At 32.7% G+C, this 27705-nt stretch overlaps 1 protein-coding gene and 1 pseudogene across 6 annotated transcripts in view; one reads left to right on the forward strand and one right to left on the reverse strand.

Moving 5' to 3' along the window:
* LRP1B (LDL receptor related protein 1B) overlaps positions 1–27705 on the reverse strand; it is a 1899381-nt gene that overhangs the window by 1726429 nt on the left and 145247 nt on the right. The gene's annotated exons all lie outside the window — the stretch shown is intronic.
* Positions 5766–12174, forward strand: LOC306658286 (eukaryotic translation initiation factor 2 subunit 2-like; annotated as a pseudogene). Its single transcript has one exon. The product of its transcript is annotated as a eukaryotic translation initiation factor 2 subunit 2-like (transcript).

The raw sequence follows: 27705 nt of genomic DNA on the forward strand, positions 1-27705 counted from the left end.
ATCTCTTTATGAAATACTCCTTAGTTTTCTCGTCTGGGTATGCCTCCTGTTTCTGCATAGGACACTGGCACATCATATGCCTAGGAATAGAATATTTTCTTGAGTAGGCATACTTTCAACTGGACTAGGTATTGCTAAATTGTTCTCTGCGGATTTGGTATCAGTTTACATTTTCACCAGTAGTAGATGTGAATTCTCATAGCTTTACATTCTCCCTTTAAATTTTTTTTTTTGCAAACTTGATGTTTGATGTATCTCATGGTTTTAGAATACATTTATTGGCAACTATTAAGTTAGAAAAACTTCATGTTTTATTCATATTTCAGTTCCCATTCATTACCTGATTGTATTTTTAACTCTTTTTCTAATGTGTGATTGTTCTTTTCTTATTCATTTTTGGCAGTACTTTACATATTATAGATTTTATTCCTAGATCAGTTATAGCTCAAAAATATTTCCTTATGTTCTGCTGCTTATATTTTCACTGACATAAAATGGTACCTTTTGATGCCAGAATTTTAAAATATTAATAGAGTCAGATTGATCAGACTTTTCCTTTATGGTTTATGCTTTTTTTGTAGTATAGATATTTATGTATATGGCTTATCTCCCCTAAAAGAATATAAATTCTGTGTGGGTAAAATAGATGTATAAATATCTGATTTAACTTTATATCCCTCATAGCACTTAGCTTCGTGCTTCACACATAGAACAGATAAAGCTCAGATAAATGTCCAAAGAATAAAGAAAAATAGTTAAGTCTTGAACCATATCTTCCTGGTCCTCAGTAAAAAATAAAAAGCCAAATTCTCTTTAGAATAGAATGATTTACCAAAATGCAGACATTTTGGGTATCCTCAAACACCTCAAAGATAAAGTGAAAACAGAAAAAAATTATTAATGGAGAAAATATTTCTTCTCACTTATGTTTGCCAGGGGTGAGCATGATTATGCTGGGTGAAGTTTTGAAGATGTTCTTTGGAAATAAAAATGTGAAGAATGTGTAAATATATAACACACCTTTGTATAAATAGGGTAAGAGATCATTCTGTATACAAATATGTACACTTTTATGATATATATGTGTATATATGTATGTACACATACATTTTTGTTTGTTTGTGTATCTTGCACAGTAACTTTGATTTTACTAGGCCAAGAAATCTGCATTTGATTTGAATGAAGAAACAATTCGTATATGTATAAACAACAATATGTGGCACAGGCCAAGAGTTTTGTCAATTAGCTGAATATTAGAATTTTATAAATGAAGCCCTAAACCCAGAAGCAACAGATCAGTAAATAGAATGGTTTCTGTGTGTGTGTGTGTGTGTGTGTGTGTGTGTGTGTGTGTGTGTGTGTAAAGATCACCCTTATTATCATGTACAGTTGTATTAGGCACAGCTGTTTTAGGATTCAAATACTTGCCTCATCAAGATAACTCAGTAATGGCTGAAAAATATTAACACATAAAAAATTGTATTCAGGCAGTGCTGTGTCTCCCTTTCATTTAATTGGAACACGCCATGTTCTTTCTCTGTGACTCCAGTGCTTTAGATCTCCAAGTTCATCAAGAATGAAAGCATCCAGGTCTTGCCCTTCTGAGATTATCTGCCTTTCAGTTTTATCTTTTTCTTTTCTTGGAATTAATAGACAATATGACGTTGATTCACAGTAAGAGGCTACAATAGGGAGAGTCCTCAGAAGAAAGTGCTTAGGAAATTGTAGTGTGATGAAAGAACCTATTAGGATTTTCCCAGCACAGTTCATCTTTCTTATGCAACCACAATGTAGCATGATGACAGCTTTCACTTAACAAGTTTTTCTTGAGGCAAAACATATTGTAAAATGATTACTTACAGTAGCCTGACGACGATATCCTGTGACCTCTGCCATCTAGCATGGGGAGCTAGATTCTCTAAGAGTATTTTAATCTCAACTCTGAGTCATTGAACAGCTTGAAAATTTTTCACTCATGAGGTTGAGGATTATAGCACCTTCTGAGAGACAAGTCATTTATTTGACACTTCAGGGGTGAATTAGCAATTGAGCTAAGTAGCTTCTTAATTGTGGGCAGAATTTCTTCTTTTAGTATCACCCTGATAAACAAAGCCATTGCACACAGCCCAGCATTGGCATGCTGACTTTGTTCAGAAGGCAGTCCTATTGCATTAGAGGAGGCAGCTGGGTGGCACAGTAAATGTGTCATTTGCTATTTAACATCTCTGTGACCTGGATTTAAATTTGCAGTGGCACAAAATGCAACCTCAGTTCTCTCAGAAGGCTATTAAGTCATTCCCAGTAAGCTTGTGGAGAATCTAAAAGACTAAAAGGTTCTTTGCAACCCAACACCCACTCTTGTTTGCAAAGATGGCAAAGTAGTTTATTTCTCTTAAAGGGATTGTTGAAAGGGAAAAGAATGGGTTGGACTAATCAACTGATATGAATGCATATTGTTCATATTTTTAAAATCTACTATGCTTCAACCAGGATCTAGGGAAGAATGTAACTGTCCTGTGATGATTTTTAATCAAGCTGCTTTTCAAGAACATAAGTTTGTATTTTTTTTTTTTTTTTCTCTGTAGGGTATAATCGGACTCAAATGAAAAGCTTTAAAATAGATGTGTTTTCTTCCCTGAAAATATCATTACCTACATTCTGCTCCATAATATTGTCCTTTCTGTTACATCTGAAAGTCAGAATGAATTGCAGCTGTAACTTTATATAATAAGAGTAGTGTAAAATGCTGCTTTTCATTAGAGTAATTCTAAATGTACTTTTTTTTAAATATTTCACTTTATTACTCCCCTTTTACAAGGAAACTACTGCACTTTTTATTTTTGGAATCAAAATTGTAATGTCTCTTGATTCCTTTTCATTGCTCAACAATCCATTCACATTCAATTTATACCAACATTGGATCAATAAGTAAATTAATCAGGCTTACCACCTAACTGAAACAGCCAAGCCCTCAGGACAAATTTTTTTATTTATTTTATTATTTTTTAAATTTTTCCTTCTCTACCCTTTTCTCTGTTTGGTCTTTTCCTATGATATCAATTTATCTTTCAAAGCTGGCAAGAAACATCATTTCCTGAAAACAGAGTTCTTGTTTACTTTTAGCTAGCAAACAAGGTGCTAATTGTTTCTAATGACCTCAAATAAGCTTTGTTATTTGTATGAATGCTATTCAGAATGGTGGCAACCTTTCCTTTCTATCTTACCAGTATGTCCTCCCAGAATTACCCAGTTCAAGGACTTTCATTCATTGATAATTTACTTCCTAATAATGAGATGAGGGGCTATGGTACCAATACCAAAGTCACTTGTTAACTATTCACTGTGTGTAGTTCATATGCCAACCTGGTCATTTTCAAATATTTGAGAAATCGAAAGCGCGCTCACAGAACCAGACCAACTAACAAAACACAAGACAAAGACAGACAACTTCGGGGTACCCCTTCTTACCTCCAAGGTCGACTCCACAGATGAGGGGGGGCTGTCTTATCCCGGACGAGCCCCCAAATGTAAGACCCCCAAAAAGGAAACCCCAACTCTGTCCCATGGATGGACGGCAACCCCAATCAACCGCAGGAGGCGTCACTTGATGCAAACCACAAGAGGTGTTTATTCCAGCGCGCTGGGACCCAACTCATACTGGAATCACCTGAAGTTCTTTTCATAAATAGGGATAGCTGTACTGCACAGAATTCTATTTTATTAAAATCTATAGCCTGCCTCTGTCTAAAAGTAATATAAACTCCCAGATAATTGAATAATTTCTGAAAGCTACATTAGGAGGGTGAGAAGAAACAGGGGAAATTAATTTTAAACTATATTTATTAAGCATAATATATTTGACATATTATTTAAGCATATAATTAATATTTAAATATTAATTTGAAATTTTATAATTTTTGTATTTATATCTTTGGAATCTGGTCTATATTTTACAACTATAGAATATATCACTTAGAGCCAGCCAAACACATTTCAAGGGTTCAATAGATGTGTGTGGCTGGTAGCTATTGCAGTAGCTAACACAGGGCTATAGAACTCTGGAATCTGCATTTTAAGTAAACAACTTGCTTCCAAGGCAGGTAGGTAGTCCTTGATTGCACCCAAAGGAAACTGTTAGCGTGCATAAAAGTTTGAGGAAATAGATCTTCCCCCACAAAAGTTTGTTTTCCAGTGGAGCCATCTGTAAATAGGCACACAAATAAATAAATAGAACAAAAGTTGAAAAGTGACAAATGCAAAGAGAGGCATAGGAACATGTGTCATGGGGTTTCAAAAGAGAGAGAATGTTTAGTTGTGAGAATAAAAATCAATGCTTAATGGAGAAGACACCATGCAATTTCGGTATGATGGAGACATTGGAATTCAAAGATGTTAACTGAGTTTTCTAAAGCCCTGAAGCTAATTAGCAGTAAAATGAAGAGTATTTCCCAGTTCTTTGATTCTGTATACCCTCAGACACTAACCCAGATCCTAATAATAATCAGATTCCGTAAAAAGATATTGAATCTTGTTCTATTTTACTTACATATGCTGTTTCCTACATACTTTATTTCCTAAGGAAAAAATAGTTTAATTCTCAGGATGGGTATTTTCAAAATAATATATTATCTATTATATATTTGCTAGTTGCAATTTATAATGTTCCTCAGTATTTCTGACTTGTAGGGAATGGTTAAATGACAAAGCATAGAGGTCTTCTTCAAAGTTTTACTTTTCCAAAGTGTCCAACACTCACATCTTCTAAAATACCACCAAATGTTTCCTATATTATGAGAGACCTGAAATGTTTAATTCATAAATCTCTCTTCCTATTCATTTGGGAGAATTATAACCTTAAGCAGAATTATAATATTTATCTTCTACCACTTTAATTGGTACTGTGTAACTTTAGGAAACAACATTCTTAAAATATTCTGCTAACATTTTATATATATATATATTATATATATATATCAAGTAATATATATATATCAAGTAAAAAACTGATGAATCTTTACAATAAGCTAAAGAACATAGATAGGTCACATTAAATTCATTAGGGCTCAAAACCCTTTAAGGGACACTATTTAAAAAGCATATTATCTTAAAATATATTACCTCACTTAATTAATGATTAAATTGAATAGATCTTTCAACAATAACTTCAATCAGCTCAGCTTTTTGTTATTAAATTTAAACTCAAATTCCCAATTAAAAGCTGTTCATGAAGTGAAAATATAATTAACTATAAATACTAAAGCAGCATAATTTAAATTCTTAATTTAGTTACTTCATGATGTATAGCAAAATGCAGCATTTGAAGTACTTATTTATAAAATTACTTGGAGATAATTATGATCCAACCAAGAGGTAATGTGGACAAATTAAATTTAAATGAATTTCTTAAACTTGTAATCATTTTTTCAATGAATCATTAGAATAAAGAATTTCTGTGAAAATATGAACTGTTGGCTTGTACTAGATCCTGTTCCTTGATACTTTATGTTCTGATGTAGATAAATAGTCCATTCTTTAAAACAAAATTTTCATCATTTCCCCCAATGTGTACTGTGGCCAAGAGAAAGGACAGGATAAAAAATTTCATAGTAATTCAAAATTCTGAATATGCATAATAATGTTTTTCCTTTCAAAAATATTTAATCTAATAAAGATGTTTTTTAAAAAGCAATTGTTTCCTTAGTATTTATTATAGGGTTTTACTTACATATGCTTTAATTTAATATGTTTTACTTACATATGGTTTAATTGCTCTTGGTATTTTTAAGATGTTCGGTAAATGATGGGCATCTTCCTTAGAAGCACAAATAAATTTCATCAAACCATGTGAAACTGACAATACACATTTTTAACCTACAAAAATGAAAATTTTATATGGTTTAGCCTAATAATTTTCTGTGTAGATGGGCACAGTTCTTTCACTGAGTATAATTCATAGTTCACTCTGAAGTAATAAGGATATTCATCTTCTTGCTCTATTCATTAGTCCTTCTCATTGATGAACACATTATCTAACAGTCACTGGGTCAAAACATTTTTCACACAACATATGTAGGAAAAAGTGAGTCATTTTATTTTTGTAAAGTTATCTTTCACAAGTAATGTGAGAGATATTGATACACATTCTCCCTAGAGTTAGAAAGCCAGGTTTGCTTTTGTTAATTTATACTCTCATACCATAGTACTACAATTAGTTAGAACATTCTTGATATTGTCCATATAGTCATAAGCACATTGTACTAAAGATGTTTTAGGATTAGATTAGGCAAATATTCATCCTCAGCATATAAAGAGTCAGTTCATAGCAAAGCTAGTGAGAGTAAATACTGGTGCCTACATTGTTGTTTTTCCCCTAGACCAGGTGAGAACTTAAAGATTTATAGGTGTAATTGAAGAGCTTAATATATTTTTACTTTATAAAAACAGGATTTGGCTGGGAGAGGTGCCGGCAGGAGCAGCGCTGCCGCCAAAGCCAGGGGCTGACCCGTCTGACTTCTTGTTCTTGCCGAGCCCACTCGAACCGCAGCCATGTCCAGGAACGAGATGATTTTTGATCCTACAATGAGTAAGAAGAAAAAGAAGAAGAAGCCCTTTATGTTAGATGAGGAAGGGGATGCCCAGACAGAAGAAACTCAGCCCTCTGAAACAAAAGAAGTGGAACCAGAACCAACTGAGGATAAAGATGTGGAAGCTGATGAAGAAGACAGTAGGAAAAAAGATGCTTCCGATAATCTAGATGACTTGAACTTCTTTAATCAAAAGAAAAAGAAGAAAAAAAAAACAAAAAAGATATTTGATATTGATGAAGCTGAAGAAGGAGTAAAGGATCGTAAGATTGAAAAGTGATGTTCAAGAGCCAGCTGAGCCAGAGGATGATCTTGATATTATGCTTGGCAATAATAAAAAGAAGAAAAAGAAGAATGTCAAGTTCCAAGATGAGGATGAAATACTAGAGAAAGATGAAGTTTTAGAAGATGAAGATAGCAAAAAAAAGATGATGGAATCTCATACAGTAACCAGACAGGTCCTGCTTGGGCAGGCTCAGAAAGAGACTACACCTATGAGGAGCTACTGAATCGAGTGTTCAACATCATGAGGGAAAAGAATCCAGATATGGTTGCTGGAGAGAAAAGAAAATTTGTTATGAAACCTCCACGGGTTGTCCGAGTAGGAACCAAGAAAACTTCTTTTGTCAACTTTACAGATATCTGTAAACTATTACATCATCAGCACAAACATCTCCTTGCATTTTTATTGGCAGAATTGGGTACAAGTGGTTCTATAGATGGTAATAACCAACTTGTAATCAAAGGAAGATTTCAACAGAAACAAATAGAAAATGTCTTGAGAAGATATATCAAGGAATATGTCACTTGCCACACATGCCGATCACCGGACACAATCTTGCAGAAGGACACCCGACTCTGTTTCTTACAGTGTGAAACTTGTCATTCTCGATGCTCTGTTGCCAGTATCAAAACCAGCTTCCAGGCTGTCACGGGCAAGCAAGCATAGCTCCGTGCCAAAGCTAACTAATTTGCTAATCACCACTGATTTTGCAAAGTGTGTTGTGGAAATTTGGCTGGACAGGTTTACCATCAGAGTGGATATACCATTGTACTAAAAACAAGATAGGAAAGCTGCCAAGTTCTTCAGTGAGTGGTTAGTTGATCTGAAATCCTTGCAGGATGCCGATGCTCAAGCTGTTGACATACTCATTGCCTACTTTAACAATGGTCAGAAAAACACGATGGGGTAAGGAGGTGTTATTTTAAAATTGTTCATAGACTTCTGTAAAATGCAAGATAAATTAAAGTTATTATAACAGTGAAAAAAAACAGGATTTTAAGAATTCCATTTATACTCAAAGGTTATATAAAATTAAATATAAACTAACATTTTTATCATTATATGAAATTGTAAGCTAAAACATTAGCTTTAGATTATTGTGTTATATGCTATTTGGGCATGTGACACGGGATAGGATTACCATTTCTTCCTCCTTGTATAATGATAGCCAAAGAGAATATGATAGTTTATTCTCATAAGTTTCTATATTTATTTTTCTTATTACCTTCAGAACCTAGGATAGCATCCTATATTTCATTACTTCCAATAAGTCATTGTGAACAAATAATAAGTTAGTATATTCTTAACCTAAAATACATTTTGCAATACTTATGAATTATTTAAGCCACAGTGACCTTTGGTAATACAGGGATTTGTTTTAAACTTTCTGACAAGAGATTATAGGCTAAAGACTTGGATAAAATTTATATATTTACCAAGAGATTAATTGTTAAATAATTTCCAAGCCTTAGACATGTAAAATGCAATTTTGAATGTAACACTTTTCCCCTACTTGAATCTCCTACTGAACTCTAATGTCTTCCCAAGGGTAATAAGATACAGGTGACATACTTGTTTTTTCTCTCTGCTTCTCTTTGGAGGTATACTAGAATCTGAATACAGCAATTTTAATTATGTGTTTTAATATTGCCTGAGAATAAAAAACTGACCCTCTGTCTATGCTATTTTGACCTTCCCAAAAAAAGAAGCTGTAAGAGCCAGTAAGAAAATTCTGTTTCTTTTTTTCCTTCTTCTTTTTTTGTTAATGCTAAGACTTGGCCAATTCACAAAAGATTCTCTAATTACTGAAACAAATTAAATACTATAAGCCAATTGTTGGAATAATAACTGCTAAACCTTCAGTGCAGAATAATGAACGTATTGTCTAATCACTGAGTAAATCTACCCACTGGCATATTTCTTACCCAAGATTGGTTTTAAATCAACACATTCATACTGAGCTCCTATGCACTGAGTCTTAACTATTTTTCAAATTAATAATTTTTATTAGGGTGAAAGGAGATTAGTAAGTTGAACAGGCTGTTATTCAATAATGCACTATTTCACTCAGTGAGTATTTTAGTATCTTTGGCATACAGCAATAAAGAAAAGAGGACAAAATCCTTTCAGTTTTTGTGGAGTTTATAATCCATCAGAAGAATCAGCAAAACAGCGAATAATAATGTGGCAAGAAGTGTTGAAATGCTGCAGAGAAAAATAAAAGAGCACAATTAATGGGGGAGTAGGTTGTTCCCCTATATTAGAATTGTCAGTGATGTCCTCCTTGGATGCAGCAACCTTTGAATAAACACCTAGAAGAAAGAGTTAGTATGGCTGGAGCAGAGAGGAAGGACAGGTGATGAAGTTCAGCCAGCAGGAACCAACTCCTGCAGCATCTACTAAACCATGTTATAGACCTTAACTCAAAGAAAAAATGGAAAATAATCAACATAACAATTTAGTTTCTTTTTTTCTTGGATCATACATTTCCACATGGCTTTGGGGAAACATCTACTCATCTATAAGCATTCATACCTGTTCTGCTTCCTCATGACTCAGGAGTCTGTTTTGAGACTGCTGCTACCCTTCCTTAGTAAAATTCCAGATACTCTTCAATACAGATGTCTGATGTCTTTTTCATACCACTGTACTTCTGTAACCCTGTCAGATTACTGCCCTTCACAGAAGTTCCAGGGGAGAAGCCATTTTAACTCACTTGTTTACAAATCAGTTGCTACACTCAGTTTCTATGTTTCTCAGATGTCTAATACAGAGGAGACAGAGATACCTTTGCACTTCAACCAGAAGACAGGAAGGTCTTAGTCTCTATATTATTCTACATAATTTTTGTGACACAAGCAGATTCTATCCAACCCCATAATGTCCTGTGGATAATTGTTTCAATTCTACTACACTGGTCTTCCTGGAAGGCAACTGTCTAATTTGCTATTCCCAAACCCTTATAAACTCTTGAAACTGTTTGGACTTAGTACCAAGTTGGCCTACAAGAACAAGATGTTCATTATCTATTTTGAGGATATTGTTTCTTCCTTAATCTTTTTTCTCCATATTCAGAATACTCAGAAAAAATCTATTGCATGCAAAAATATATAGTTTAATTCTCTTTACAGGCAGGCACTATTCCATGGTCCTCCTGTTAGTTACAATGGGTAACTCAATAAATCACAAATGCTTTATTAAAACAGGAAAAGATTCTAATTCCGTAATGATGTGAATTGATGAGGGAGGTATCTGAAATAATAAAAACATCACTGGTAATGTAAAAGTTCATGTGTTCCATTTAATCCATTATAGGAGTATAATTAAGAGGAGTTATTAGATGAAACAGAATGTAGCAAATTTTAATGCAAATTATCCACACATTTCTTACTCAAGGGCTAGATTTGCATCCATTTTAATCTACTTAAATGTATGCATGCAAGCAATGATATTTTTGTCTTTAGATAAATAAAATTTTAAAAGTATATGTATACATATATGTACATATATGATAGTAAAAATCATATTTTTCATGTTGAATAGGAGAGTGAGCTATTTAAATTTTTGTTAGAAGATGAAAACCCCTAAAAATTAATGTAAATAATGCATTTATCCTTATTTAAAAATGCAGGGTTAGCTGGGTTCTAATAGTGATACATAACACTTCTTGCTTGAAGAGTACATATTAGCCATTTATTTAACATGAACTGATTTTATACATATAGAAATAGTATTTATTATAAGCCTTGTTACACAATTGAGTTTACATGCCTTTAGTTATAATTATTTGGACTAGGAATTGAGAAAAGTATGACCCTTGGTCTCATTTATAATGTGTTGAATTTTATCATAGCATATATTTTTTAGTTGGCCTCAAATTTTAAGATATTACAACAGAAGAACAAAAATGTATTTTACTGTCCATTTAACAAATATAGTAGCTCACCCTGTCAGTCAGTGAATTATAATGCTTGAGACATAAATCAGTGAGGAACTACTTAAGCTTGCACCTTGTAATCAAAGCTACAAATTTTGGCAGCAGGCCATATAATCCAGTGCTAAATGGGCAACATTATTTTATTCCAGTAACATATTAACAAAATGTACAACCATTTTGACTTGGTGGATGATCTAACAACATCCTAGCAAAAAGCCTTTGTCCATTTTTTACACAAATGTCTTTTCCTTGATGATAAATGTATTTTGTAATTTTCGTGATGAATCAGTGAGAGAAATTAGCTGTGCCCTTCTGGTGCTTTGTATGTTTTAATCTCACTGTTTTAGAAATGCAGGCTCTAATTCAACACGAAATGAAATCTTTGTATATAATTTTTCTGAATTTCCTTATTATTTTTGCTTGTAACCCCAGTTCTGGTTAACTTGCCTTTCTGAAACCCACAGGATTTATGGTACATGAAACAATGCAAAATAACATAATCACCTAAGACATGACTTCATGACTGCCAGTCTAGGTAACACATTTATCATGGTATATGTATATTTCTATTCTAGGTCTAGAGTATAAATGAATAGTAAGTAAGTTCCTAAATCATAAAAAGTATTCTTAATAAAAACAAATGATAGTTACATAGAATTGTTATTATATAACACACATCAAAACTGTTATCAAGTAAATTCACATGCCTTTTGAGTTTTCTGTATGTTTCTCATTTGTCACTATATATATGCCCAGTTATTTCAGTTTGATGGTGTGCTGCACAATTCATTTTTAAATGTTTGCCACTTTATTGTCAATGCCACTATTTAAATGCCTTCCAGCATTACTTAATCTCTGTTGCCTTATTAAAAATCTATCAAAAATGACACCTCAATGTTTCAGTGAATCTTGATTTCTTATTCTTGCCAAATTATCACTGCCACTTTTTTTAGTTCTTTTTTTCTGAACACAGGTATGTAGTCTCCATCTATTTATTCTAAAATGTGTTCAAATTATAGTCTAAATTACTACTTCTCTTTAACAAACTGCAAATTAATCCTAGACATATTTAGTAGTTTTTCTTTAAGTAATGAACTGACATGAGGGCTGTATATTTATATATAGATATGGGTATAATATGAATCTATGATTTATTAATATAATCTGAAATAATTAAAACTAATATCTGCCACTTTTTTGGGGGGGGGGGATATCAGGGACACCTGACCACATCCCCCCAGTCCTATTTTGTATTTTATTTAGAGACAGTGTCTCAATGAGTTGCTTAGCACCTCTTTTTTGTTGGGGCTGGCTTTGAACTTGTGATCTTCCAGCCTCAGCCTCTGGAGCCTCTGGAGTTAGAGGCATGTGCCACCTGGCAACATTACCACTTTTAATATTCATCATTTTTTATAGTGTGAGTGCTTGAATTTATTGTCTTAGAGATTTTGAATGCCTGTAATCCCAGCAACTTGAGAGGTTGAGGCAGAAGGATCACAAGTTCAAAGTCAGCCTCAGCAACTTAGCAAGGCACTAAGCAACACAATGAGACCCTGCCTCAAAATTTAAAAATAAGAAAAATTTAAAGGGTTGGGAATGTGGCTCAGTGGTTAAGTGTCCTCGTGTTCAATCCTGGGTACCAAAAGAGAGAGAGAAAGATTTTGAACTGTAAAACTCATTATTATATACCATATTTGCCACACTAATAAAAAGAAAAAAGAAAACTATTCTTCCTATGTAACTGAGGTTTTGTACATATTGACAGTTATACCCTCTTTCCCACAGGGCCCAGCTTCTGATAACCACAATTTTACTCTCCAGTTCTATGAGTTTGATTATTTTGGATTTTAGAGAAATCGTGTAATAATTGTCTTTCATTTCTGACAATTCACTGGATATCTTTTTTTTTAAGTCCATTTATGCTGTTGTGAGCAAAAACAACAATGCCAATAACATGCAATGGGAAATTGTAGTTTCTTAAATACGTGGTATAGTAGAAACAATATAGATAGAAGAAAGAAATTATAACCATGTTTTAAAAAATGTAAAAATGCTTTAAAACTTAAACATAAGAACTAAACTTTGAAACTATTAGAAAAAAGTATAGGCTAAAAATAACATTGGTCTGGACAATGATTTTTTTAATGATTTTTTTAAAAATTTAATCCCAAAGCACAGGTAACTAAAGTTAAAGAAAAAAATAAACAAATGGAATTTTGGAGTTTTTTGTTTCTATTGTTCTTGTATTCCCATGTTGTTCATCTCTCAAGTGTCCTGGGGTACAGTGTTGCATGTTGTTTGTTTGGGTGATTGGTTTTTTTCTTATATTTTAAAAACTATTACTGACACGTAATTCTTTTTCATTTTTCTGACCACCTTATCAACTGACCAAAATTGAATTTGTTATGTTTTTTCATTAAGTCTGTTTTGTGTTGGCTTCATCATGGCAAATGATCTTACAACTGACACTAACCAACTCATAACTATGGATCCATACTCGGCTCCTTCTTTTCATTTCTCAACCTTTGCCAGTGCACCCGTTTTCTTTGCAGTGTCTCCTGCATTGCTGTGTCCTTCAGCTGTTGTAAGAGCCAAACTTAGTTTAGATCAAGGCAACTGGAAGAGTTTTCTGAGGTGTCTACAGACTTCCTGCCTCTTTCCCACTTGAGCCCAGGCGTTTCCCTTCTACCACAGCCCAGGGAGTTTTAAATTCTAACCATGCTGGGCTGTCTGTTACTGCCTGACCTCACCACTGCCATAATTCTTGCAATTCATTTTTGCTTACTTTCTTTCATTGCTGCCCATTCTTCCTCTTTCGGCCTTTTGCATCTTTGAAAGTTTCTGTCAGTTAAAAAGTTAACTTTATTTTTATATTTTTTGCTAACCTCAGCACATTCCTCCCCCATAAAGGGTGCCTTGATCAGCTTCTAATATTGAATGCCTATGTCTTTTGTGAAATGTGGTTTATTTTTTCCTGTAATTATGCAAAGATGAACTATATCAGTACCAAATTCAATTCTTTCCCCATCCTTCAGTGTTTCTTCCAACACTTAGTGGTCTTCTTATTTTACTTGGTAATTTTTATCAAAGAAATTAAATTGGTCCTTCAATTCAGTACTTCATTACATAATGAGTTATTCTCTGTTTCATCAGTGTTAATTTCATGACTGAGGATTATTAAATGCATAAGGGCAGTAAACATTTGCATACTTCTACTTCAGAACCACAGAGAGTACTATGATTTTTTTCAGATTGGTTCTAATAAGGATACAAGAAAATATTTTGCTTGCCAATATATCTATTGTTTTATGTCAAGGATGTATTGAACATCCTGAATGTCTGAAAGGTAATAATACATCAATTTTGAGAAGCAAAAGTTCAGTGATAGGGAAGTTATGTCTAATTCATAATAAATCCTAATTACAATAAATTATACTTCATGTATCCTAATATGACAAAATACACTCTACTGTCATGTATATCTAAAAAGATTAAATGAAAAAAAAGCTCAGTGATACACCGATGATATAGACCATCCACTTAATTTTCTTTAACCACTATTTACCTGCTTATTCTCTTCTAGAGAGACTTCACAGTTCTTAGTAATGAAATTAATTAGTTTAATGAATGAAAAACAATAGGTGCTAGAGACTTTCAGTTACATAACAGACAGTAGTTTATTCTGAAAAACAATTCACTAATAAATGTGTTTATACCTCTAAGTATGCCACATATTATAAGTTCAAAGCAATCAAGCAGCAAATCAAACCTGAAAAAAAAAAACCCACCTCAGATACCATTAGTCCATTCTACACATAATGCTCTTCTTTTATTACTTTCCATTTTCCATGAGACTTTAACTTCAGTACAGTTTCTAGCTCCAAAAGGAAAAGAAGAGAAAGCTCGGTTAAATCAAAGAGCCCTAGGCCAGCAGAACATCTAAGCTGTGATACCAATTGCAAATGACTGTTTATTGGTGGTGACCACAGTCTCTGTTTTTGAAGATCTATCTCTGGTTATGGATAGTGTTTAAAGATAGTGGGAATGAGGAAAATCTTTTCAGCTAATTAGTCATTCACATTCTAACTTCATCTTATAAAAGATAGTGAATGATCTCATGCATGTGTGTAATTATAAAAAGCTGATCTCATAGAAATTGAGAGTAGGATGGAGGTTACGAGAAGCCTGGGAGAATAGCAGATAAGAAATGATGGGGAAAGGTTTACTGATGGGCACTACATTAATAGATGGAGAAATAAATGATGGTGTTCTACTGTACATTGAGTTGAGCACAGGTAACAATAATGTACTGTGCATTAAAAAAAAAGCTAGAAGTAAAGGATTCTGAATGTTTTCAACATAGAGAAATGATAAAAGTTTGAGAAGATAAATAGGTTTACCTTGATTTGAACATAATACAAAATATATCTATATCAAAACATCATGTGGTACCCAAAAAAATATATATATATATAATGATTGTAAAAGTTAAAATGAAAAATATATAAAAGTAAAATCCATAAAAGTAATGCCTGTAACCCAGCAAACAACAAAACCAAACTCATGCTTATGAAAACTGTCCAAATTAGCATTTGTGCCAAGATCACAGAGTCATTGACAAGTGAAAGTTTCTAACAACCTAAACTAACCCAAAGCTACCACTTATTAAAATACAGAATTTCTGAAAAGAGAACATCCTTTCCTCTATCATTCAGCAGTCTGATTCTTTCAATCCAGAGTCTGGGTGAGCAAGAATCATGAGTATCAAGCTCGAATGGCTGTATATGGTTGCAGACAGTTTAGAAACTTTTAGGTGCCAATGTTCTTTTGAGCCCAGAGCAACACAAAGCAAGGAGCAAGGAAAATATACCTTTTTTCAATACACTGAGTTATGTCGCAATGTTCCATTTATCAACATTATTTCTTTTACTATTATTTCACACATGTCATCTTAGGAAGAAATGGAAAGATATGCTCACTGGTTATTTTACAATAAGTAAAATATCCTTGAAAAAAGTATCCCCCTAAAAAGTTTCCTATCTTATGGAAGCAAGGTAACTCTCTCCTCACTGAAAGACACCTTGTCCTGAGGACATCCTTGTCTTCATACACCTTTGTTTTAGGCCATCTGTTCCCAGTTTGATAATGGCTTAGCCTGTTCAATATCAGGGCCTTTCCTAATGTGTAGGTGACCTGCTTTATTTAATTTTGAATTTAGCTCCTATTCATTTTATGATCATACTCTATTTTGGTAATTACGTACAGGCACCCAGAGGGATTTTGTCGATGGTAACATTAAAAATTAATAAGTGAATGAATGGCTATGATGATTTATATCACAGAGAGCGCCCATAAGGCATCAGTAAAGAATGTTAGGATCTAGCATCAGGCTATGAGAAAAAATACTATAACACACAGCAACAGTTATGATTTTAAATATAAATTCTTACTTTTTCCTAATCTTGCTCCAGCCTATACTTCTTCCTACCCTTCCAAAATTCTTTTATTTATGGAACACGACACCTTTCTTTTGAAACTGACAACCTGTCAATGCTATTCATTTTCCAGGCTAGAAGTTACAGAAACAAATCACTCTTTACTGCTTTACAACTAACCAATTACTAGTGCTGATCTCTCTTTTTTAAAACTTATCTAAGCTCTTCTCTTTTCCTTTTCATTCTCATACTTCAACATAATTGTCACCTTATTAAGGTGACAAAATTAACTTCATGAAAATATTTTCTCATATTTTTAATGCCTAAAACCTAATAATTTAGTCAAGTGTATGCAATTATATAAATAAATATATAGCATTACTGAATAGAGATCATTTGTGAATAGTCATTTTATTGTGAATTTGTGATAATCAGTATGATTCCACCAAAATCGTTATTTAACTTAATTCAAATTTTCTTTGTTTAAATATTTTTTAAAAGTACACATTAGCTGATTTAGATTGAGAGAAAAAAATCTTAACTAACATTACAAGCATGCTTGACTCATGTTATTGTTATAATATTATATATATACATAACATTTAGTGAGTAATTCTTTTCAAATTAGTTGAAACATTTTCAGAACTGATTCTTTATGTCCTTCTTTTTTCCCTTCCAAAAATGTAGCATCTATTACTGAAGTTTGTCAATATTTATGAAGGACACTTTTCTTTAATTCCATATTAAATGTATTAAAAATATCCAGGTGTAATCTTCAAGTATAGAATTTTAAAGGTTAAACTCTGATGATTGATTAAATTCACAAGCAGGTGAATGCAGGTGCAGAAAATTGTGCATCACACCTGTGAAATATTTAATGGATGAGACTGAAGTTAGGTATATTAGACATTGGTTTTGAATATTCTATCTTGAAACAAAAGTGCTTCTAGATTCACCCATTTTAAAAAATTTTATTTTCAACATTTCAGTGAAAAGAGTCTTATTTTTCCTTACTTTAGTATTACAGTTTATAAGTAATTTAGGTATTGATACCTAATTGAATTCACTAAAGTATCAACACTAAAATCTTGTAAAAATTATGCATTTTAAACATTTTTAAGTTCTATTTTTTAACCTCCAGGTAGAGGAAATAATATATCACTAAAGAATGAGTTATGCATACTTTGAATACCCATAGCATAATCATATAATTGATTTTATTTATAAAATTAATACTTAAATGACAGTAAGTTTTATAGATTTCAGATGTGTCATTGTGCTAAAAATATTTCTCATGTCAAGTTATTCATACTGTTTTAAGCTTCATACTGTATCTACTATTTAGTGTTCTATCAATATATTTCATTGACTAACAAATTACTGAAAAAAAACAAATTCCTTCCTAACTCCTGTCCGAATTTACACATGAAAAGAACAATTGTCAATAGAATCTAGCACTGTGCTTATTTAATATTTTTCATTTTAAATTCTACCAGCAAGTCTAATAAAATATTTTTAATAAGACTATTGATTAAAATCAACATCACTGCCAAATAAAAAATAAGAAAACTATAGCCTCAAGAAATTGTGTGCTTGGTTACTTTATATTGATTTACAATTAAGGGTGATGTGAATTCAGTAGCAGTACTTTGAGAATAACATATAGGACTTGATTTTTGTTAAGAAGCATATATCATGGGTATATGTATGTGTGAAAAAAATAAGAATTCTTATATACTAGATCAGAAGGAAAAAGAAAGCAGTTTTATACACATTTCTTCTGAGTCACAGATATACACTTTTACCTTGTGGCTATTAACAGCCTACAATATTCCAGGCATTGTACTAGGCACTGAGGGCAGGAAGATGATTAAGGCATGATACTCTCTTCAAGAAATTCATATGTTATCATGACCTTTATAATAAGAATTACAAAACAGTTGAATATATGTTATATGAATGTTTGACCAAAGTGAAATAAAATCTCAGATTTCAGAAAGCGTAATGCTTTTATGAAGTTTTAAATAAATATGTTTTGTAGAGCTTCCAAATATTAAAGCATTACAGTCATAGATGACAACTTTAATAGATCATTCAATGATGCATTTGTTTTAAGCAAGTACCTAACTCCTCCCATTATTAGAAGTCTTGGTTTTCTTTGAAAAATTTTATTTACATGTTAACCTTTTTTACAGAAAACCTCAATGACTTGGCAAAGGCAAAGAGATAAAAATGAAATATCTTACCCTGCCACTCTAGCCTCTCAAAAATGTGATAGAATTTGTGTTTCACTCTCTTTTCTAGAATATACCAATGTTCCTCAATAGGTGAACTTTAATGGAGAGCCATGCATTGTTTATGTCCCAGTTACTGTCTATGCAAGCCTACCCTATGGACATTCAGTGAACTATATCTCTGAGCAGCATCTCTCAGAACAAGCACATTTCCCCCACATATTCTTCTGAAATTAGAAAGACCTGGTTGACGGCCACTACACCAATAACAAGTAAGTGCAAGCTACTATTTCTGCTGTGATTAAAAACCACCCAACAAGTTGAGGTCCTGAGACCCTCCACCAGTGGAATTCCATGACAGGAATTACATGGGAATAGGAGATGCCAATAGTTAATTTCTTGCCTGCAGCCCATATTGTACTCAACTGAGGTCAGAGATCAATGAACAGGTTAAGAATTTGATCCATGAAGGTTTAAATAGTTTGTCATGAATAATTTAAACTACAGCATACACAAGAGTCCTTAAAATCTCTGAGGTTTCAGAGAGCTCATCACCAGTTAAACACTATCAGTTCTGATTGCTTAGAATGTTATTATAAGGCCTGGGAATGCAGTTCCGTAGAAGAGTACTTACTTGACAAGCATGCACAAGGCCCTGGGTTCAGTACCCAGTGCTCCTCATCCCCCCCCCAAAAGTTTATATTTATATCTTAATCAAGACAGACTAACTAGGGCCCAAAGATGAATATCAATGAATTATCAAGATAATGTATTTAAATGTAAACACATGTTTTATAGAAAAACTACAAGAAGAATATCTTGAAATACTCTACTTGAAAAACTAGACTCCTGCATTATTTGGTGGTTCTGTGCATAAAGAAACCTGAACCAATATCAATAATCTCCAAAGGAAATAAAAATGACATCTAGCCTGACAACCAGTATTCCAATTTTCCAACCAATGCAATTTGAAATGACAGACATTAAGCCCTGATTACTAATGATGGCAGCTCTGCTGAGTGTTACTGGAGTGAAGATCTGATCTGTAAATAAATTCAAATTACTTGCTTTCACAGTTTGCCCAGACTTTCCATAATTTGCCTCCCCCTCTTTATACATATTTAATATCCAAAGTTACAATGCCCCTCCATTTTTTTCATTTTATTTTGACGTGAAATATTATATTTCGTCACATCCGATTATAATGTGATACAAGCTAATGTATTATGACATGGCATCATGTGCTCTGCACCACATAGGTGCCACACTCCTCCACCTATCAGAATTAAATTAGAGCGCTTTGGCATACATCTAGTCATGTATTCTATTACTGCTTGAATTTGACTAACACATGAACTGCTATGTCTGACACTGATCACTTGCTATGAAAGTTTTGAACAAAGTCACATTTTGCTCTGGTATTAACATGCATTAATTAATAAAATTTAATTTTCTTTTTGAAGGAATAATAGTTTTGTGTGAACGTATGTGCTTTCACACACTTGTCATTGTGGGAATTTAGTCCAGAGGGAATTTAGTCTAAAGGACTTCCTTGTGTGCAGTGGTAATTGAGCACTTGTCTCTTCTTCCATGGAAGGACTAAGACATCATTACCTTTTAAAAGTGCAACTATTCTCATTTTCCAGCAGGCCCAAGCCCTGGCAAAGTCACAGAACAGACCATATAAATGTATTGGAGGAGGAAAGACCATAGGGTAGCATGCTCTAATTCTTTTTATTCCTTTCTCCCCTTTAAGTGTCTTGGGGACACTGCAGCTATAATACATTAGCACAGTTAGTTGACCTACTTTCAAAGTTGTAGAATAGGTGGCTGATTTCCTCTGTTTCTCTTCATCAACACTAGTGGTATTTGATGCTTGTGAGTGACCGGGCATTAAACTGTAGTGAGTCAGGATTATCCTGAGCAGATTCAGCAATGAAGAAAGTGAAGTCATATATATTAGGCTCCCTGAAGGCATTAGATAATCTCTAAAGCATTTAATTGCTTAAACCTTACTCCATGGAAACTAGTTTCTGTAGGTCAATGTTTTGTAGGATTTTTACATTCTCATCAAGTCAGGATATAATCCAGTCAATATTCCATATAAAATTCACTCATTGTTCTTTATTATTTATCTGCAATGTGTTCTCTTAATGATGAAATACTTACTACCTTAAATATTTTAGGAATACTAAACACTGATATAGTGACCTGAAAAACTTAAAATAGTGTTTTATAAATTTTTTATTTACTCTTATTATTTTGCAGGTCCTATAATGCCTCATTTATTAAGTTAGAAATAAAATATGATGATTTTTTGCTCAATAATTCTTGTTTGTGCTACATACGCTTTGCTTCAGATATATGAAAAAATTTTGAACTATCTATAGAGATTGTTTCAGTTGTCAAATTAATCACCAAAGACACCTTTCTTCAAATACTATAGAACACTAAGTTTTTACATGATGGTAACAGGCATAAAAAAAAAAGTTAAATGTTTGCTTGAAGAAGGTTTGAAGAATGCTGAATTAAATAAATTTCTCTATTACACATTCTTTCATTCCTTTTTTATGGGGGGTGCATATTAATTATACCAATATTTATTCACTTATTCAAACTTCAATTCACAAACTTTTGCAAACCCAGGAATTCTTCTTGGTTACTTGATAAAAAAGCCATCTACGAGGAGCTCTCTGCTCTAGTGTGGCTCATAGTCTTATGCATCTGTCTGGATAATTAAGATAACCTTAATGGAAACAATCAATTATTTTCCATATAAAAGCATATATCATTGGGCTGGGGTTATGGCTCAGTGGTAGAGCACTCACCTGTGAAGCCTGAGGTCCTGGGTTCAATCCTCAGCACCACATTAAATAAAATAAAAGTATTGTGTCACCTACAACTAAAAAATGTTTTTAAAAAAGCATATTTTATATATGTGTGTTAGGTAAAAACCAGTGATTGTGTGTTAGGTAAAAACCAGTGATTCCTTAGTAATCAACATTCACCATTGCTGCCTATGCCCTGATCAGACCAGAGTATATATTCTGTGTCTGGAACTTCATTGTGCAGACCTACAGATGAATGGAAGAACTGAAAACAGTCTAGGTGAGATTGATTTGCAGTGAGTTAAAGAGCAGAAAGAGAAACTCAGGAATCTATGGGAAGTAGCTGAGCAAAAATTACAAGAAAAAAATTTTATGACACTTTTTATGTTTTAAAAAGAGTAAACGAGATAAAACGAGGAATTAGGAGATATAAAGGAAACAGGAGAAAAATAAGATCTGCCTAAAATATTATTTTTCAAAATTTTTTGAATATTACAATATTTTAAATTGATTATTTTAATGCTGTATAATGTTTAGACTGAACCATCAAGTGACTTGTCACTGTACAGTTACATATAGTTTCCAAGTTCTTTATAAATTTCTTAATATAGGTCAAAATTAAGTCAACTTTGAAATTGAATTTTTAATCTCTTATAGAAGAATTAACTACATTTGAAAATTTACAATCATATTTCTCTTAATACAATTATCCAATGTGCCCTTCTATTCATTTATGTCTATCAAACTTATTGCACAGATTATTCAACTCTTACATTGAAAAACTCTTCTATCACTCAATATTCTTTAAATAGTTGTTACTATTTTATAAATCTTATGTTTTGTAGTCATCGATTGTTTTGGAGATTAAACAATTACCATAAAGCAGCATCTTAGGTTTAATATCTAATAGGTTACAAAAGATAACTCCTACTTAACTCTTCACAATAACAAGATGGAAGAACACACTACTATCAGTTCACAGAATATTTCACAATGTTAAAACGGCCATACCAGAAGGTATTGTTTCTAGTCTGCTTGTGGTTTATACGAACCTAACACAAAATATTAATTATTCATAATATTCTTATTGCAACATCAACAATAAATTCCATTCTTCAAAAGTATATATCAGCACTATGTATTTTCTGAATTGTGATATTGTGACACGCAATAGATATTTTGTGTATAGAAAATATCTTCTGAACAACTCTAAAACCAAATAATATTTTAAATGAGATTTTGATCTACTTTTCTATATTTATTTATTCTTATCTTAGTTGATTATTTTGCATATTAGTAAGAGAAAATTGCATAATTATAAAAGGATACTATTTTAATGAACTTAGATTCTTATCTCTTTTCTAAAATTATATTTCAAAAACCAAAATTCTGGGGAATATTGTCAATTTTTAAAATATCCAATATGATTTTGTTCATCAATTTAGAGTAAATTATATTGAGTATACAAGGAAAACCAAGCAATCTGTGAAGGTTATTTGCATTAAAATAAGTTTCTGGTGTAGAATTTTCTACATAAGTCTTGGGAAATTAACATTTTTCTCAAAGTTCCAAATAAGGAGATCTAAGGTAGAATCAGTAATTTGAAAAATTTAACAATGTGTTAAAAAAAAAACTAATACAGTCTTCTATTAATATCTACGGAGGATTGATTTCAGGATCACTTGTAGATAGGAATATATTTATATGCTCAAGTCCTTTATATAAGATGATATAGTGTTTTTGTACAACTGAAAGTTATATGAAAGTAGTTAGTTGTTACAAATATTGTTTGAATAATAATGACAAGAAAAATGCCTGTACATGATCATGATGGACACAACTCTTTCCCCCAATATTTTTGGATTATGCCTGGTTGAAACCATTGAGAGAGATTTCATGAATATGGAAGGCTGACTGTATTTTAAAAATAGAGTTCTCTTCAGGATAAATCACTTTATAGATAATTCAAAAATCTTATATTATCTTCTAATATGTTTTAAAAATGAAAATTCATTCAAGGTGTGAAAATCCAGGGCAAATTAATCATAGTTGTCCTAGGAGCCATCAGAGACAATGCTAAAGACAATCAATATAACACATATCTAGAAGTACTCAGGAGATGAAACTGTTGGAAATATATAGAATAAAATACTTATGAGAGTACCTTATGACTGCCATAGGATCATCAGCATTTTTCATTAATTTTAGCTTATTTGTTTCAGAATTATGTATTGTTTTTGTTTTATTACTGTTTTTTTGGCTACCTGGCATCGGAGTAAATACATGTGCACACACATATTTCTCTCTATGTGTTTAATTTTTTTTCTGATATTAAGAGAAAGTAGGTGAGAACAGGAAATATGAAGAGGAAGAGAAAGTAATTTTTGTGCAAGTAAGTCATTAAAAGGTCAGTTTAAATTGAACAAAGATTAAAGCAACAGGAAAAGTTGGCAAAGTAATGGATTAAAAATTTTAGTTCTTAAAAATGATAGGAAAATGTCTAAGAGAGACACATAAAGTTACAAACCTAAAATTGTTTTTTATTCTTGAGTCTACACACTATGAAATAATAAAGACAGATAAGCAAAATTAGCTATATGTAATCAATTCTATCTATCTATCTATCTATCTATCTATCTATCTATCTATCTATCTATCTTTAAATCTTGCCCTAAATTGTCAATCAGCTCAAAAAAGTATAAAGACATAGACACTTCTAGGAGAAAATCACCTCCCCAAAATTAAATACTCAAAATTTTCTAATCAGTGGGAATGTATTGACCATTAGAACAGAAACCTATGAAGATGATACTGCCAACCATTTCACACATACTGAGGTAAAATCTATCTCCATGTAATTCCCATCCATTTGTCACATTTACATGTTTGACTTTACATAGGTTAGGTAGAACTACTTTTTCACCACAGCCTCACCACCATGTTAAGAAGCTCATTATGTTCTTTCCAGATTTCTCTCACTCAGGATAAGCACCCTTGTTCACTTCTACTTCCATTAATATTCTCTTTGGGTTCCTTTTCAGTTCTGTCACCATCTTAGGCCTTTCCTCTCAATTAGTCAATGTTCTCCTTATAATTACATCTTGATAAACACAATATTCGATTATGTCCAACTGACAAAGCAGGGAATATTCCATCTGAGTCATTTTACCATGCCTGGGCAAAGTTTCCTTATTGGTATAATAATGCTATCATTCAGACACTGCCTCAGAATCACTTGATAAATTGGATCTGAAAAAAAAAAATTGCATTGAGAGTGCAAGCCATGCATATCTGCTTTCAGAATGACAGTGATCATCACGCCCATTATCAGAAGAATATTAATTTTGACATGATTTTCCAGTCCTTGTAATTGGTTTTTACTCTATCATCTATGTTCTCCCTTATGACCTCATTACTATATTTTTATAAAAGTAATAAACAAAATCTCCTATTTGAGGTCACCTTGCATAATTGAAGCAATAGTCTAAATCACTGAATATTTTAAATCATCCATTCCCTGATATGAGTGAAAGAAACAAGAACATCACCATTTACAGAGCCTGAGACAGAAGCTGGTCTGTTGATTATTGAGTTATCAGCAATGCCCTTGAGTGATCTAGGAAGGATACCCAATGCCTTGGAAAGAGGCAAATTTGTTCTGGGATCATTCACCTTGAACAAAGGTGAAAAGGAATAGCATGAGCACCATTTTCCTACCTCATAGAGGACACTACCTTATTGTGAAGTTCCCCAAAGTTAACAGTAAAAGGTCCTAGAAAAGTTTATAACAGCCATGTGAATTTAAGTTTTTGTAGCTCTATTGTATTACAGTAGAGGAAAATGGCTTGTTTTCATCAAAATTGAGATTAGTACTAATTTGACTCATCCATCTTTCTTAGAGATTTATAATGAGTTATAATTAGGTTTCTCCAAATCTCACCTCAACAATTTTTTCATAAACCTGCCTATAATAATCAGTGGAGGAAATTGGAATGGCAGGTCTAAGAATAAACAATTAGGAAGAAAATGGGAATTGTAGTATCCAGAATCAAAGATCACAAACCATAGGAGAGTAGGAGAAATGAAAACCTATGGCTCAGTTGGGAATTTCTGGATGGTTGAAATATTCCCCTGCACTGACCAAAAATACACCCACTTGCTATTTATAGCAATTGAGAACCAAAATCTGTGTAGTGTGACTGAGAAATCATCTCTTAATTTCAACTAATTTAAATTTAATTGGCCTCACATAGCTAGAGACTATGTATTGGACAATACAGCTACAGACTATGCTAACTTGGACATTTCACTTGTCTCTCACACTGGCATTTATTTAAAAGCTACATCCTATGTATTATCTGCTAACAAGTAGCAAGATTCCTTCTCTCCAAAAAGAGAAACATCAATTCCTGTAGACAAAGAAGATATTATTGTATCTCCCATCCTCCAAATGATTTTATAAAATAAATGTACAAAATATCTATTGATTTCTAGATCTCTGGTTCCACCATATGCAGCTGTATGGCCTTTATCAAGTCAATAGTGATTTTCATTTTACTTTCTGCATCTGCAAAATGAGAGATCAGAATACACCATTTAAGGTCCAGATTGGTTATAAAATATTGTAATACTGTGTATCATAGCACTGATAAGTGATAGAATATCAAGCAGATCAAGTTTGGAAGTTTTCTCCTTTAGCTAGGGTGGTCATGATGGATGTCTCTGATGATTGGATATTGGAATTGCCTCCCAAAGGAAGAGAAGTCTAACGTGAAGATTTGTGGGGAATCAGCAAAGTCACAGGTTAGAGTGAGTTCACAGTTCCTAGGCCATGCACGAGTCAGAAAGAAGTTACGTGTAACTATAATATTAGAGATGAGAGAGACAGGAATACGATATCAGACAACAGAGTTAAGTAGGGTCTGTTTGATCACTCCCTCATAGCCTTGCTTAGGAGCTTGAACTTTATTCTGTGTTCAAGGAGACCAATGAGGATTATAAACAGAGAATTTAAATAAATTGATTTGTATTTTTCAAATAATACACAATTTGCTATGCAGGAAATGGAAATGAAGAAGAATAAGTATGGAAACAGATTTTGTAGAAGGGCCTTGCAATGTTTAATAGGTCATATACAGTATCTGGTTGGGGTATACATTATCTAGTTGCCAAGGATTATACTGGTTTCCTAAAGTTACTGTGTAGCTTTTATTCAAGAAAGAGAATGACAAAAATTGCTGTCAAGTAAAGATTTTTACTCTCGTTTAGTGATATATAGTTCACCTGGAAAGAGTTTAATCAGCAGAATTCTGTATTTCCAATACTCATTTGCATTTAGACATGGACATATAAGTTCATATGAAGACAAATATGAGTGTAAACGATGCCTCTCTCTTCTGAGACAAAGTTATTAAAAAGCAGTGTAACTTTATCTTCTCTTTTTCCCCATTTATTATTTACTCCTCTGAGGGGAACCTAGAATTGTCTTTGAAAATGGCAGAATATCCATTCTCCTAGAACCCTGAATTTCTATGTGAAGCTTAGCCCCCTACCTTCGAATCACCAAAAATACCCATTAACTGTTAACTCTCAAGTAATTGTTTTTTGTATTACCCTGAAGTATTGCCTTTTTTTCTTTTACAATTAGCATTTCTCTAATTAACATACAACCCCTTAACAAATGTGCCTATATCTCTGCATCGGTTATAGATCTTCCTAAATCAGTTTATCTCTCCATATGTGTGTAGGTGAAAACAATTTGTTAGGACTCTACTGGGCTAATGCCTGACTGAAATGTCACCTATGATCCAACATCTCTACGGGTATACTTTGGAAGGACGTACTAAAGAAGAACACATGTATTTGCCAAAAGGAATTTTAAAAAACTTATCACACTTCTATGGGGAGCCACAACAAACATAATACAGAATTTAACTCCTTTACAATAAAGTCAAAGCAGTAGACACAAAAATTTTCCTTTTTAGTTATTGTTTCTTCTGAAGAGAAAAATCTTCAGAAGACACTTTCTGATGACTTCAGAAAATGTGAGTTCTACCTGTTAAAATGCCACTGCCCACTATGAAATATTTTCATTCTTAATTATATTTGAACTTTAAAATCACAACTAATTTTGCTTTATCTCTGTAAAGAATTCTGTTATTATGATCTCAGAATTCAGTAGTAAAGAAATCAGTGGTAAATATTCAAGTATTATGTATTTGTGATCTCAGGGAACAAAAGTACTTATACTTTGGCCTCAAATTTGCATTACATTGCTTGAACAATCATCAGAACTTGCACTGTCTTTCACCTTAATTATTCATAGAGCAGAACCTTGTTTTCCTGAAAATAAAGTCAATTCTATGGATAAGACAGTGTGACTTCAAAACTTAGAGAATGTGTAT

This window comes from Sciurus vulgaris (assembly GCF_902686455.1).
Source record: "Sciurus vulgaris genome assembly, chromosome: 3".
Taxonomy (NCBI): domain Eukaryota; kingdom Metazoa; phylum Chordata; class Mammalia; order Rodentia; family Sciuridae; genus Sciurus; species Sciurus vulgaris.